Source organism: Hevea brasiliensis, chromosome 1 (assembly GCF_030052815.1).
Source record: "Hevea brasiliensis isolate MT/VB/25A 57/8 chromosome 1, ASM3005281v1, whole genome shotgun sequence".
Taxonomy (NCBI): domain Eukaryota; kingdom Viridiplantae; phylum Streptophyta; class Magnoliopsida; order Malpighiales; family Euphorbiaceae; genus Hevea; species Hevea brasiliensis.
In genome coordinates this window covers 5,665,692-5,682,737 of record NC_079493.1, presented here as the reverse complement: position 1 = coordinate 5,682,737, position 17,046 = coordinate 5,665,692, and the positions used below count along the sequence as shown (strand labels likewise).

General features: G+C 37.4%; 1 non-coding gene across 1 annotated transcript; it reads left to right on the top strand.

The window, feature by feature from the left end:
• The first annotated feature begins 337 nt into the window (after positions 1-337).
• On the top strand, positions 338-444 carry LOC131169798 (small nucleolar RNA R71). Its single transcript, XR_009140709.1, has one exon. It is a non-coding gene; the product is annotated as a small nucleolar RNA R71 (small nucleolar RNA).
• Positions 445-17,046: the final 16,602 nt, after the last annotated feature.

The following is a 17,046-nucleotide window of genomic DNA, read 5'->3' as shown; positions in this document are numbered from 1 at the left end:
CTGCACAATTGACATTTACAGCTCCAACTTCTACTGAATTACTAGAACCTCCAACTGAAGAATCTACTTTCATGCTTAGCTTGTCCATTTTCCTTGTCAAAGCATCAAACTTAGCATTAATCATATTCATGGCATCAAGCTCAAACATACCAGCTGGTTTCTTGATCTCATTCCTCTCACAACTCCACTAGTAATTGTTATAAGCAATATATCAAGAGTAGAAAAAGCTTCATCTTCAGATTTCTCCATAAGATCACCTCCAGAAGATGCATCAATTGTACTTCTAATAGTTGGTGAAACTCCATTATAAAAGTGTTGAACAAGCATCCACTTAGGAATCCCATGATGTGGACATCTCCTTTGCAAATCCTTATACCTCTCCCATGCTTCATATAAGCTCTCATCATCTCTAGGTTTGAAAGAAGTCAGCTCATTTCTTAGCTTAGCTGTCTTGCTTGGTGGAAAATATTGAGCTAAAAATGCTTGAGAAAGTTCATCCCATGTTGTGATAGAACCCGGTGGCAAAGAATGTAACCACTCTCTAGCTCGGTCCTTCAAAGAAAAAGGAAATAATCTGAGTCGAATTGCATCATCAGAAACTCCATTTATCTTCAACATATCACTGATCTCAAGAAAGTGTGCTAGATGCACATGTGGACTTTCACTTAGACTTCCCCCAAATTGTGATTGTTGTACCATCTGACAGAGTGCAGGCTTCAATTCAAAATTATTAGCTTCTACTCTTGGTCTTTGTGATACTTGGCATGAAATCCCCAATGTTAGGATAGGCGTGATCCTTCACAGAGCTGTTGTTATTGTTTTTGGCCATTTCTTCTTGTAATTGCTCTTGCTCTTGTGCTCTTTCTTGTAGTTGTTAAGCTTTAAATTCAGCTTTTCTCCTCTTAGATTCTGCTCTTAAAGCTCTTGCTGTCTTTTCTATTTCTGGATCAAAGAATAAATTGATTTCTTCACTTTTTGTCCTTCTCATAAAATAAAGTACCTGAAAAATAATATAAACAAATTCTCAAAGTAAAATGGTAAAAGAAAATAAAATAAAATACCCAAATTAACCAAACAAACAATCGTTCAATATCAAACAAAAATCAAATTCTCCAGCAATGACGCCAAAAACTTGTTGGGCACATCCGCAAGTATACGGGTCGTCTCAAGTAATAGAGTGATGAGTCAAGTATCGTTCCCATGAGGATTTACCGTTTGAGTACCAAACTATGAATGAAGCGATTATTTGGGCTAATGATTGATGAATAAATGGTAAATGTAAATGAGCAAAGTAAATTGATTAATCTAATTGGAATGGGTAAAGAGCAAACAAGTAAATTCTAAATCTAGTTTGTGATTAAACTAAATTAATAACGGGTAATTTAAATCAAAGTCTAATTATGTTAAAAGTGATTCCAAAGTTGGGGGTTTATACATAAATTAATTGGAATTTGTCTTAGGTATTCCAATTTTTAGGGAAAAATAGAGTTTGAAGGTGATTGATTCTAAATTCCTTTGATATCTTTTTCAAGCAAACCAAAGTGTGTTCTAAAATAATCAAACCTACTTTCGTATGTTATTTGATTACTTTAAAAGTTTTGTAACCAATTATTAATTCCTCTTAAAACCCTAGTTTATTTCTAAATCTAGGTAATTTTAAGTTTCAATCCTTGATTATCTATCAATGACTTTCACCTTTCGGTCCTTCAATCAAAGATTAATATAATACCCAATGGGTATCAACATTAGGCAAGTAAATCAAGCACACAAGGAAGGAATCAAAACTCATATTTATATAAAATATGAAAATAATCAGTCCAAATTCACAAATTAATTTAAAACATATTTTCCTAACTCTGAAATCCAAAGAGTTTACTCACTCATATTGGTATTTACAAGAAAGATTGATGGAAAAGTAAAGAAAAACATGATAAGAGGACTAAAAATAGAAAAACCCAGGTAGAAGAACCCAAAACTCTGATTTCTGGAGCTCCCAAAGATGGTTGCAGCAGCTCCTCCCCCCGAAAAATTGCGTCCTCCTCCTCTCTCTATTTATAATTTTTTTCTTTTCTTTGTTTCTTCCCCTTTCCTCTTGTGAAAAAAAAACTAGAAAATGATGAATTTATATGGTCCCAAAAAGTTGCCCTAAAAGTGAATAAGAGCCAAGGAGTGGGTAGGAAATGAGGTGTAGAAATGTCCAAGTCAGCAGAGTCATTCACGTTTTGGGCAGTCTGCTTAGGGTACTGCTTACCCTAAGCAGCTTCTTTAACAAATTTTAACCTGTGGTTGCACTGTCTGCTTAGGGTTAAGCAGACCCTCAGCAAATCTCTGCAGATTTGGAGTAAAATGGACTTTTCTGCTCATGCTTGACTTTCAGCTTGACTTGTGCTGCACCTTAAGCACTGCCGCTTACCCTAAGTAGGATCTTAAGCAAATCTCGGTAAGTTTTAGAGTAAAAGCTTAAATATGTAGGATTTAAGCCATGCTTGACTTTCAGCTTGAACAGGTTTAAGGTTAAGCTTATATGACATACCATAAGCAAAGTCTCAAACAAATTTCGGCTAACTTGCTCTTTCAAGGCTTGATTTCTTCAACTTTCTTCTTGCTTAAAGAACTCCAAATTTTTTCAAATCACTTCCTAATGCACTCATTGATCTTCGATTTGCCACAAAAACCTATCAAAAACAATAAAATTACAAAAATCAAATATAAAGTATCTAAAGTTAACAAATAAGCTAAAAACATAAAATATACAAAAATATAAGGGCATAATGGATGCAAAACTACCCTAAAATGCCTATATGAAATGAGTGTAACACCTTGTACATAGGTTTTGATATATGCATGTAAATATATATATGTAAATTATTTGAGCAGTTGTATAAAAACTCTTGTAAAATATTTTGGTAAGTAATTAAATGCAAATTATTGTAATGTAAATTTGAGATTTCATTTACCTGTATAGTTTTGTAATATTAATTTTTGAGTCTTGTAATCAATGAAATGTTTCTTTTATGATGAGGTTGGTTTGAAAATGAATTGATTTAATAATTGAGATTGAATTGTGAGATGAAATAAAGTTTATTGGAGTTGTATTTGAAAAAACATATTGGGAGTGTTTTCCTTTTCAGGTTTGAAAAACTATTTTCTCAAAATACAGCCGGCACTCTGCCGAAATTTTGAAAAATTTTTGTAACACCAAATTTTAATCGATGATTTGATCCATGACCACCTGGAAAAGCTAGCTGGCTCTGGTCACCTAGGCAATTATATTATGAATTTATCAGCATTAACACAAAACAAGGATTTGAAGAGTTAAAAGACACCATAATTTATGTCGAAAATCTGACAGAGTTTTTCCTATACCTAGGACTTACCCAACATACAAAACAACTCAAACAACGCTTCCTAATCCAAAGGCCTTAGGCCCACAATACAACAACATCGTAATGCCTCTTCTGGGCTTGCCACAACAGCCAAAACTCACATATTTACATTATTTGGCTATTAAGCTTAAAACTAACATTTTGCAAAAACTATCCAAACTAACCCTGAAAATTCTTTAATCATGCTCTGCAGTCATTAACAATGCTATTATACTAATACAATTGGAATAATGATTTTCTAGCTACCCACAAATATTTAATGAATTTTATTCTAAACTCAACCTTAGGTAAAACATGGCATTTGGAGTTCATATGTACCTATGCCAATTTTGACACATGAAATGCATTTGAGGCATTTGAAAATGGTGGAAATCACTATAATATTGACCCATTTTTGAAGTGGGTCCCACAACCCATGTTTCTGGCCAAAAAATGCAGTCCTAATCGCTAGTGGAATTTCTTTAAAATAAAAACACCTATATGAAGCTCACAATACTAGAAGTTAGAATATAATTTTTATTTTAAAAAAATTTGAGATGTTACATTTTTCCCTCCTTACAGAAAATTCATCCTCGAATTTTACACAAGATAGAACAATAACACTAAGTTACATACTAAACAAGTATGGGTACTTGTTGCACATATACGGCTCTGACTCCCAGGTGCATTCCTCCATAGAACTTTAACTATAGGGATTTGTTTTTACTGAAGCTATCTCATCTGATAGTTTACTATAACTACTGGCTACTCCTCAAAGGTCAAGTTCTCATTTAAATCCACCGTGTCTGGTTGCAACACATGAGAAGGATTGGGAATATATTTCCTAAGCATGGAGATATGAACACTGGGTAGACATGAGAAAGGTTTGATGGTAACTCCAACTAGTAGGTAACTGCTTCCACTCTGTCTGTGACCTCAAAAGGTCCTATGTAACGGAGTGCCAACTTGCTTTTCTTCTCAAATCTCATTACTTCTTTTGTAGGAGAAATCTTCAAGAACACATAGTCACCCACTGTAAATTCTACATCTTTCCTCCTTGAATCTATGCAACTCTTCTGCCTACTGAAAGTTGTCTTCAGATGTTCCTTGATCAAAGGAATCATCTCTGAAGTATACTGCACCAGATTTATATCATGTACTCTTGCTTCTCCAATTTTTGTCCAATATAGAGAGGACTTACATTTTCTGCCATATAGTGCCTCATAAGCTGCCATTCTAATACTGGAATGATGGTTGTTATTGTAAGCAAACTCCACTAATGGCAACTGATCATCCCACTAATGCTAAAATGTTCACCTTGCAACACACAAAGACGATCTTTGAAATGAAACTTCATCTGCAGGGTTTTGAAATTCCAACGTATCTCCCATAAAGTAGCGAGCCACTGAGTTCCAAGAATCAGATCTTAGCTGTCAAGAGGCAAAACATACACATCTGCTGGAAACTAGTTACCCTACATTTGCCAACAGAATTCTTTCCATTTTGCATTGCATTGTATAGTTTCCCCATTCGCAACTCGCACTGAGATCCCCTTAACAGGTTCCAATGCACAAGGGACCTTTCTAATAGCATGCTTCCCCAAGAAATTGTGTGTACTATCAGAGTCCATAAGTACATGCAGTTGTAACTTGCCATACTTTCCCTTCACACACATAGTGTTAATTTGTGCCTCCTGTATTCCCGTAATAGCATTTAACGATAGCTGTAGTTCTTTAACAACATCATCATCAAACACCTCCTCCACATCCCCTCCTTCATCAACTATGACTTGCATTACAAAAGCTTGATGCTTCTTACATTTGTGTCCTGGGGTGAATTTTCCGTCACACCAGAAGCATAATCCTTTCTCACGCTTCTCATTAAATTCTTTGCTTGGCAATCGATTGGGCAACTGTAGATTCATCAATTTAGGACCAGTAGGTAAAGGGAGTATACCAGTTTGATCTTTACTAGTCACATACTTTTGAGAATACAAATCAAATGCAGCTAAAGACGGTTTTGATGTCATTTTCAACTTACTCTGCAATGCTGCTACAGTAATTTATTACAAACGTGCAAATGAACATGCTTCCACAAGAGTCCGCTGTTTGAACATGCGGACTGGCATCTGTAATTCCTTAGCTGACCCAGATAAGAAGAATCTTAAATCTTGATCTTCTCTTACTCTCGCTTTAGGATATAGAATATCAAATGTATCAAGATATTCCTGTAAACTCCCGATCTGTTTCAAATTCTTCAGATCAACCAAGGGATCATCAAAGAAGTGAATTCCAGATTGTACCGTCAACCCTTGTACGTACTCAGCCTAACTACCATACATACTCAGCCCAACTACCATAGGCCTCTGTTCCCTTAATCTTGACATAACCTTGGTGCCATTGCACCGCCTTTCCTTCCAAATACATTGTAGCAATCTTCAGTCAATTCTCATTAGGTATATTAACAACCTAAAAATAATACTCAACTTTGGCCAACCAAGACTCTAAATCATCATCATTAAAATGTGGAAAATCCAATTTTGGAAAATGACTCCAAGATTGGCCACCATGGAAACGTTCTCCTGTTTGAGAAGGAGAAGTTCTAGCATTATTCTTATTGCAAATCAACTCATTATTTTGGAGGCTAATGCCTGTAAGCATCGCTTTGAGTTCTTGGATATTCATCTCAGATTGCTTGCGGTACTCACTTTGCTTCTGTTCCATACGATCTTCCAATACCTTCATCAGCGCCGCCATTTCTCTTCGCCATTCTTGCCCACACGTTCCATCTGCCATTGGTGCCAAGATCTGAGCTCTGATACCAATTGATAGAATCCAGTAGAATTATTTGACTAATTTAGTTTGATTCAATATATCTCTAAAAACCCTCTAAACCTTATTAGCTACTAATCTGAATATGATTTTCGGAATGAGCTTTTTGACAACTCATTATCCCAAGGAACGACTTGGACTGAAAATAGAAGTTTATTTTTTTATTTATTTTGTATTCTGCAAGGTATAAAATCTTTTTCATTGTTTTCACTTTCTCCTATCTATTTAAAAATCCATTTGTCAATTTAGTTCTATTCTTGTAGCTGATAATTTCCTTATTTTGGTTCCCATTGCAGTTGTTGTTTCTTGAGGGTTGTTAAACAATGGCAAAGAGAGAGGGAATCAAAAGAAGAATAACAGGGACTCTAAGCCAAGTTCTCGTCGTGAATATCTTCACCGGGAATACATGCAGGATGAAATTGATGCTTGTAACTATCTCTTTTTCACTGAGTTTTTCTCTTTCAATACCAATATAATTTATGCATACACCTATGTGTTTTGTCTGTCTTTGTTTTATTCCTCCTCAGTTCATGGATTTTGTTCTTTTTGTTTTTGTGGAATTCTGGAAATCTTTATTATTGTAGGCTAATTTTTTCAATATACCCATGTTAGGTTCATTGCCTGTAATTGTATTGATACCCAATTTCTACACATTTTTTGAATATCGATTCTCCTCACTGCACTGCATAAGCTATAGTTCAAAAAACATATTATGTATATTCATTTTTCTAGATGCTTGCAGTTCACAAGCCGAGGGATATTATTCCACTGGATTTAAACGATGATGATGGGAGATCAATTGGTGATGACGAGCCAGTTTTAGATGATGAGGTTTTGGTTTTCCCTTAATTATCATTCTGCAACATATGATTACTTGCCATTTATGCATTTTTTGTTTGGTTAATATGGTTAGTCAACTTAATATGGAATTAAGTTCAACTACTGGATGTAGATTTTTCTTTTTTACAATTAATGCTAGTAGTTAGTAATATTGTTTGCAGGATGATGAGGAGGAGGAGGATGAAAATGAAGATGATAACGATGATGATGGTTATGATACTCAATTTGCTGCCAAAAGTAAGTAAAATAATTTGAAATCTTTTCACTTTTTTTTTTGAAGTTTGAAATATTTTGGGTGAACTCCATAAGCAAAATAAGCTTGAGTTCTTTGTATTAATCAATGTTTCTGAAAAGAGTTCTGTACTATTGCATTTTTTATAAATCAATTTACATGCATTATTTGGAGGGTGTTGTTCAATTGTTGAAGGGTAACCCTTATTGCATTAATAGCTTGAGCAACATGTTAGGTTGGACTTAAAAGTAAGCAGTTTTTTACTGTTTGAGACTTCTAACAATGTTAATCTTAAACAACTTTTTTTAATAGTTAGGGTAAATTGCCCCTCATAAAACATCTTTAGGACAAAATAAGCTTAAATTTTTTGGTTGAATAGATCATTTATTTTTTTACATATGAATGTATCAAGTACTAATTGTGCTTGTTGCTTATGTTAGTTCCTATAATTGTCTGGACTGCATAGTTGGTACATTTTCAATGAATATACTACTTATTTTGTGTAGTCAGAATGCAGCAAAATTATTTGAAAGAGAAGTTTGGTGCAATTGATGATGAAATTCATGATGATGAGGAATTAAATGATGAAGACAAGAAGGAAGCATGGTGTGTGAAAAAGCACTAGTACTATGGTGTTCACGACTATGAGGTGAGGAATGCACAAAGTGCCATTGTGTTATGAATAAGGAGTAAGGGGCTGTAATTAATTGTATGGTAATGACAGTAGAATAAGAAGATATAGTTGAGAAGAGCTGAATGTAGTTTTTTTTTTCACCTAATTTATGTTTTCATATATATATATATTTGAGAAGAGCTGAATGTAGTTTTTTTTTTCACCTAATTTATGTTTTCATATATATATATATATTCATGTTTTTATATCTTTTGGTTTCTCCCTTTTTTATTAAAGCAGTTGGAAATTTTGATTTTTCTTTGGAATAATAATATTGTAATGTACTGGTTGATGTTATTTGGAAAGAGGGCTTAAGTGATGACAAGGCACTTAAAAAAGAGGAGGAAGAGCTTTTGAGAATGCAAGGGAAAAGCTGAAGAATTTATCGAGGTGAACTTGTTATGTTGTTAATTTGATGATCTTATTTTGTAGTTATTGAAACAAATACAATTGCAAGTTTTATAGCTAAAGGGAATCATGACAAGGTGTCTTTATTGTGCATGAACTTTCAGGTAAAGGAAAAAGCAAAACAAAAGATTCATTTGTCAAAGAGGAAGTGAATAATGTGGAAACTTTTGAGGTCATTTATCTAGAGAGGAGCAAATGGATGTTGTGTAGAGGTTAAACTTTTTAACTTAAATTTACACATTCACTTGTGCTTTTGTGATGCCCATGTTTTTTATTATACACATGCATGTGTGCATGCGTGCGCACATAGATATTAGCACTATCTAACTAAATTGATGAATTTGAATAATTTTCAAATATCTAATCACTAGGAAGAAGAAAACAACACAAACATTGGCTTGACCAGAAGTTTAAATATTCTTCATTACTTTGAAATGAGTTGAATAATTGGCTTTCCAGCATTATTTTTTAAAAAAATCCCTCCGCAATCTTCTCTCTCTACTCTTCAAATGTCTTTCACTTGAAAGGGGACACATACTCTTTCCATTTTTTCACATGATATTTGGAGAATGGTAATTCCATTGAAGTGAAATAGAGGAGATAAATCATAAATTTGGATCTTTGCAACTTCCCATTGCAACCAGGAGGCTGAGAATTGAATCATTACTCACAAACCTGGATCCTCTCACTACACATGTTGTCAGAAGTGCAACGAAGATGACAGAGCATAGGTCATCATATGTAGAGTAGGAAACATTTTTTTTTCTTTTTTTTTGGAGGGGGTCTACAAGGCATTTCTTTTGTTTAAGTTTGTGTCTATTCTGCTGTATTTGCAGGATTTAGGATTTGATGGAATATAATATACTATCAGTGTGGGTTTCAGTTTTTTGGATTTATTAATTGGTGAGATCCATCATATCCATATAATCCCCCATTTTATGTGTCAATATCGTTTGGCATATTTGGTTGCAACCCAAAGCTTGAAAGAGTTCATTGTATCTTTTCAATGACTTGTTGGTAATGGATTGGCTTTTAATTTTTCTGTCTACATATAAGTGGTGCTGTTTGGCTTTGCTAGATGTTGTTTCCCATAATTCTTTATCTAGCATATGGAAGACTGGTGTTTTGCCCATACGCTCATAATATGTTAATAGTTTTTAGATTTTTCTATGCAATGCTTCCAATTTCATGTTTTAGATATGCTTCCTATTTTCCTCAACTATGGTATTTCATATGTTGGCTAATATTTTTGGTACAGTTCTGTGCCAGAATTAGTAGGTTTGCTTTCTGAGCTAAATGATGCACTTGAAGAAGTTGAAAGTAGAGTTAATCCTCTATTAAGCACAATATTCTTCTTCTTCTTATTCAAGCTTTTGTCTTACTTTCCTGTATGATGGCAACGAGTTTGGTAATTTCTGGTACCTGACCAAACCCTATTGGAATGGGTTTAGATAGTATACAATTGGGTATGGAATGAGTTCAATTTTGAAAAATAATACCCGAGTTAGGTTTAGGTCGAATTTGAGTTTTATATGTTGGATACTCGTTTATATAAATAATTAATTAGATATGAAATATATATTTTTTATGTATATATTATATTTTAAATAATTAGAATTTGAAATATATTGAATTTTTAAATAATAGAATTATTGAATCTTAAAATATAAATTAATGATTAAAAAATATATTTTATGTGAATTATTAATTAAAATATAGAAAGTTAAACGGCTTTAGGCATTATTCGTAGGGGTAAGTGTTCGGTTCAAACCAAACCAAATCGAATTAAATTGCTAAAATCGAATTACATATTTTAGAAACCAAACCGAAATGAATGAAAAAACCAAATCGAACCGAACTGCTCTATTTTAGTTCATTTCGGTTCAAATCGATCGGTTTTATTTTTGATTGATTTTTTAATTTAGACTTGATTTTCAAGTTATTTGGTCTAATTTTGACTTTGGTTTGAACCTAATAACCATTAATCAATGAAATTAAATAATTTATATGTAACACCCCTAATTTTTAAATTTATTATTTTGTGGGTAAATATTAATATTTTATTTTATTTAAATTTTGAGAAATTATTTGAGATTTTTCGGGTTTTAGAAATTGGGTTCAATTTTCCGAAAATATAAAACTTTGATGATTTTTAAAAATTAATTTAAAGACCACGTGGCAAAACTAAAAATATATTTGGATTCTACGAATTTTTCTGAGTTTTCTAGAATTTTTTTCAAAATTTTTGGGCCTCGTTTTCGGTCCCAAGGCAGAGTAAAAATTTAAAATTTTGTATTCTGAATCGAATCGGCCGAATCGAACTGGGCCAGATCGGACCGGTCGAATCGGACCGGCCTCTTTCTTCCTTTTCTTTCTTCCCCGCGCGCGTCCCGTCTCTCTTCCTCTCTCTCCCGTTTTCTCTCTCCTCCCTCCTCCCCACGCCGGCCAGCCACCGCCCCAGCCTCCCCACCTCGCCGGCGCGCCGCCCCAGTGCTTCCCCATCACCGGCCGCCGCCTGGAACGCCGGGAAAACGCGCGCGAAGTCACGCGATGCGCAGCGCGATGCCTCGCCTTCCCGGCCGAAATCCGGCCGATCCGGCCACCGATTGGGCCGGGTCTTGTGTCAAACACCATCTACACCTCGAGAGCTTTCCATAGACACCAAGAACACCAAAATCCATCAAGCGGTTTGCCCAATTTTTGTCCGGGAAGTTTTAGCCCATTTCGACTTTTGGGCTAGATTTCTCGCAAACCGTGAACCCCACGAGAAAACCGAGAGTACTAGAGTGCTCCACTCGTCGAGAGCTTCGCGGCAATATAAATTTCAAAATTTTTCGACACCATTTTTCGGTGGGTCCCACGAAACTTCGTAGCATTTTCCGAGCATTAAATGAGCTTAGAAAATTTCATAAAAATTATATACTAACCCCTCGTGTTGTAGGCTTCGTGTAGGTACCTTCAATTCGCGAAAATTTGACGGTTGCCCAAGTCTGTGAATTTCCGACCAGATAAACCGGCTACCGAAAAAGTCTTAGAATTAGATCGAGATTTTGGCTACCCCACCATTGTCAAACGTCCTGAGCACGTCTCCAGAGTCAGAATCGGCATAGGTAAACCCGAACCTTGCTTTTTTGTAATTTTCTAGTGCTTGAATTGGATTAAAAATTCATAAAATATTCGTGGTAGCTCAGAAAATTATAATTCCTTTTGCATTAGCTTAGTAATGATGCCAAGGACTGTGGGGAAAAGTTTTAAAATTTTTAGAACTCATTTGGGTAGTTTTTGTAAGAGGGTTAAATTATGAGGGCTAAACTGTAATTTTACATGTTGTGACTGATGACTGTTTGGATGGGCCCAGGAGGGGCTGTGTGATGTTATTGAGTTGTGAGTGTATGGCTTGTGAATATAGAAGTGCATTTTAAGCCCTTTTGCAGGTTGGGTAGGTCCTAGGTATAGGGGAGACTCTGCCGAATTTTCGGCACGACTTAGGACATTTTTTGTCTTTTTCTTAGTTTGTATTGAGTCAGATGTACTAAATAATTGTAATAAAATTGTCAGGTGAGCCGGGACAGCCTTCCTCCTCCGCCCAGCTGCCACAGTGACTGCGGTTAAGTCTATGAGTAAAATATTAATTTTAATTATAATTTTGATATTATTATATATTCAAGTATGCCCATGCATCACTTATAAATATATATTTATGTAGTTAAACACTAGGCACATTTTATGTTGCATTCATAATTGTTAAAGTGCCATGGATATTGTTGTGGTAATTTGGAGCAGTGTGCGTGAGTTGGCGTGCGTGTGATATGGTGTTGGCTATGGACAGGACGGGTAGACACGGCTTGAGATCTTCACTGGGACCCCGTCCTTCGGGATAGACACGGCTTGAGTTCTTTACTGGGACCCCGATTTGGTTTATTAAGCGAAAGTCCGGCTTGAGTTCTTCGCTGGCACAGGTTGGATTAAGAGGGCTGTATAGGGGATCAGCTCCCATATATGTATTGTTTGACCTTATCGGGTGTGTGAGTGCTCCAGATTATCTTTTTGCTGTTATGATGTGAAAATATTGACGTTGTTGCATTTCACTCCACAGGGTGCATTAGCTTTAGATAGCTATAGAGATTATGGTTAAAATTGATATTTTACTCTCTGAGTCGAACGCTCACTCCTGTTCATTATTTTTCCAGGCTACAGGAGGATTATTGTTGTGGTTAACCTGCTTTTCTTCTTCGCAGGTCGTTTATTAATGTTTGTGTAATTCTATTAACTCCTAGAATTTCTGCATGTGTTAGAAATATTTATTTGATTTGGGTCTGTAATATAATTTGCCAGGTTGGACCTGTAAACTTATTATATGCATGTATGTTGGACAGGATGAGGGAGCTGAGCTCCCATTTGACTTTATGTTATTATGAGTATGTGGAGGGTGAGCTGAGCTCCCCAATTAATTATATATTGTGTTTACAGGTCGGGTGAGTCAAAAACTCCCCGTTAAAAGGTCCATTTTATGGCCGGACTCTGTCCAGTTGAATTCTTGAAATTGGGCCCAAATGGGCCTTAGAGTTGGGTTGATGAATAGTTAGGATTACTATTGGCCTCAGGGGCTTTAGGCTGGCCCACATACTAGTGCCAGTCCGGCCCATAGATTGGGTCGTGACAAATGTGGTATCAGAGCTTAGGCTCCAGATTCATAGGGAAAAATTGTCTAAAGTGTTGGAAAGAGTCTAATATGAGTCACATGAGGAAAATAGGGTCCACATTCGTCTTGCATTGTCATCTTTGCTTCTAGTTTCTGCTTCATATATTATGTGTAAATATGAGTCTATAGAATTGTGTAATATATAGTTTTGAATTTTGTGGGCTAATGCTGCTAAATTTCAGGAAAATGCGTAAAAGCGGGAGAGCTACCACTGCACCAGAACCAGATGTACCTGACGAGGTGTCAGCACAGGATGAGGCGCCTGCCCCGAGGAGGCAGGGTAGGAGTCCTAGAGCTACTTAAGTAGAGGAGCAGCCACCACCAGTTCAGGAATAGTCTTTTGTGGCCCCGGGTCCCATGGACCCAATGGCAGCTACTCTAGCTGGTTTGCAGAGAACCATCGATATGATGGCACAGTATATGGTCCACCCTCCCCAACAGCAGTAGTCCACTGCACCAAGGGGGGAACCTTACAAACAGATAATTAATTTCAAGAAATTGGTGCCTGGAACTTATGATGTGTCAGATGATGCATATCGATTTTTGGGTTCCTGTAAACAGGCAGGAATGGAGTTGTAGTTGACTGACAGAAGACTTATAGAGTGTGTGTAGCATGTCATGGGGCCTATGCATAGACAATGGATGAATGACTACATATTACCTCGGATGGAAGGTTTGTCATAGACTCAGTTTGTGGAGCTGTTTATCAACAGGTTTGTGCCATAAAGTTTCAGAGACCAAAAGCAGTGGGCCTTTGAGGCCTTAAGGTAGAATGGCAGGTCTGTAGATGAATATACTATAGAATTTCTGGAACTGAGCAGATATGCCCCTATAGCAGTGGCTGCAGAAAGTATGAAGGTGAAAAGGTTCCTAAAGGGGCTGGACAGGAGGTATGCAAACCTGACATGATGTCTGATTAGTCCTTTGATGTGGTAGTTGATCGAACTCGACAGATTGAGATTAGCTATACAGGAGATGACATTGGAAAGGCAAAGAAAAATAGAGCAGAGGGTTCTTCAGGTGTTTTCCACATGGGTACTATGGATAGCGGAGGCTAAGGTCATTATAGAGGAAGAAGTAGGAATAAGAAGAGTGGTTTTAGACACAAATCTCGAGGATTCGCAGTGGTACCGATCCAGATCAGCGGTGGTCACGATTCGAGGTATAGCGATTGGTGCAGTTCAGGATCCTCCCTTGCGCCTTGTGCACAGTGTGGAAGAGGACATTCAAGATCTTGTATGATGGGTTCAGGAGTATGTTTTCGATGTGGCCAGCCAGGTCACTTTGCTAGAGAATGTCCAGTGTTCAGCGAGCCACAGATGGTGTCACAGGGTTCTATTGCAAATGTTCCTCGTCAGTTTTATCCTGGTGCTTCCAGCATAGCAGGCAGTTATTTCAGTGGCCAACAGGGCCAAGGACAAGGAGGACGTGGATTTGGAGGCAGATCAGGAGGTAGAAGTCAATATCAGGGTTCTATAACGTAGGGTAAGGGTCAAGCTCAGGTTTTCACCCTGACCCACCAGGATGCTCAGGCTTCCAATGCAGTTGTGGTAGGTATTCTTCTAGTCTGTTCCTATGAGGCTCGTGTTTTAATAGATCCAGGTGCTACGCACTCATTTGTCTCCCCAGTTTTTTCCATGAGATTGGATAGAAACTCTACAACTTTAGAATACCCTTTGTCTGTAGCTATCCCGCTTAGTGACAACATAGATGTAGACATGGTTTTTCCGGGTAGCCCAGTAGTGGTGGATGGAAAGATCCTCCCAGCAGACTTGGTTCCTCTACCAGTAATGGATTTCGATCTAATTTTGGGAATGGATTGGTTGGCAACTCATTATGCCACTTTAGACTGCAGGAACAAAAAGGTGTATTTCCACATACCTGGTGTGGAAGAGTTTAGCTTTGATGGTGATAAGAGCGTGGCTCCATATAATTTAGTGTCAGCAATTAGTGCTAGAAAAATGTTAAGGCGTGGATGTCAAGGGTATTTAGCATTGGCGAGAGATATATCAGTAGAAGGTGTCAACATGGAAAATGTTTCTGTTGTCAGAGAATTCATGGATGTCTTCCCTAAGGAGCTTCCAGGGTTGCCACTAGGAAGGGAAATAGAGTTCTACATTGATGTTGTGTCGGGTACAAACCCCATATCAATACCGCCTTACAGGATGGCACCAGCAGAATTGAAAGAGCTAAAGGAGCAACTACAGGAGCTTTTGAACAAGGGTTTCATATGTCCGAGCACTGCACCCTGGGGTGCTCCTATTCTATTCGTGAGAAAGAAAGATGGGTCCTTGAGATTGTGTATTGACTATAGACAGCTGAACAGGGTGACTGTGAAGAACAAGTATTCACTTTCTCAGATCGATGATCTGTTTGATCAGCTCCAAGGAGCTAGATTCTTTTTCAAGATAGACTTGCGATCAGACTACCATCAATTGAGAATCAGGAATGAGGATGTGTCCAAAACAGCATTCAGGACAAGATATGGTCATTATGAGTTCTTGGTGATGTCTTTTGGACTCACTAATGCACCAGCAGCCTTCATGGACTTGATGAACAGGGTGTTTAGGCCATTCCTGGACTGTTTTGTCATCGTATTCATAGATGAGATTTTGGTATACTCTCGGACCGAGGAAGAACACGTGTGGCATTTGAGGATGGTGTTGCAGACTTTGAGGGAGCACCAGCTATATGCTAAATTTTCAAAATGTGAATTTTGGCTAGAAAGCATCTCATTCTTGGGACACATGATTTTTAGTGAAGGAATTCAAGTGGATCCCAAGAAAATTGAGGCTGTAACTGATTGGCTTAGGCCTACAACAGTCACTGAGGTGCGAAGTTTTCTGGGCCTAGCTAGCTACTATAGGCATTTTGTGCAGGATTTTTCCAGGATAACAGCTCCCCTAACTAAGTTAACTCAGAAGAATGTTCCATTCATTTGGACAGATGATTGTGATGAGAGTTTCCAGAAGCTTAAGGAGTGTCTAACCACCGCCCCTGTGTTAATACTACCGATGAGTGGTGAAGGATATACCATGTACTATGACGCTTCTAGAGTTGGCTTAGGGTGTGTTTTGATGCAGAATGAAAAAGTAGTGGCTTATGCTTCAAAACAGCTAAAGAGGCATGAGCGAAACTACCCCGCCTATGATTTGAAAATGGCGGCTGTAGTCTTTACACTAAAGATCTGGAGACACTACTTGTATGGTGAAGTGTGCGAGATATACACCGACCATAAGAGTTTGAAGTACATTTCGAATAGAGGGATTTAAACTTGAGACAGAGGAGATGGATGGAGCTTCTGAAGGACTATGATTGTACCAGTACCACCCTGGGAAGGCCAATGTAGTAGCAGATGCTTTAAGCAGAAAATCTTCTAGCTGCTTGGCGCACATATCAGCGGAGAAGAGACCGTTGATTCAGGAAGTACATGAGTTGATGGATCAAGGTCTAATCTTAGATCTTTCAGATGAGGGGGTATTGTTGGCTCATTTTTGGTGAGGCGGACTTGCGAGGCAGTCGAGTTTCCCAAAGACAAAGACCAACAACTGATGAAGATCATAGAAAGAGTACAACAGGGTGAAGGTGGTGAGTTTGGATTTGCCAATGATAGCGCCCTTATGCAAGTTCTAGGATATGTGTGCCCGACGTGAACAATCTCAGAAATGAAATCATGTGAGAGGCACACTATACACTGTACAATATCCACCCAGGCTCCACCAAGATGTACCATGATGTGAAAGATAGTTATTGGTGGAATGGCATGAAGAGAGACATAGCAGACTTTGTGTCCAAGTGCTTGACTTGTCAAAAGGTGAAATTTGAACATCAGAGGCCGTCAGGGAAGCTGTAAGAGCTTCCTATCCCAGAATGGAAGTGGGAAATGATTACTATGGATTTTGTGACTGGGTTGCCTCATACCACGCGGGGATATGATTCAATATGGGTAATTGTAGACCACCTAACCAAATCAGCTCATTTCTTACCTGTGAAGA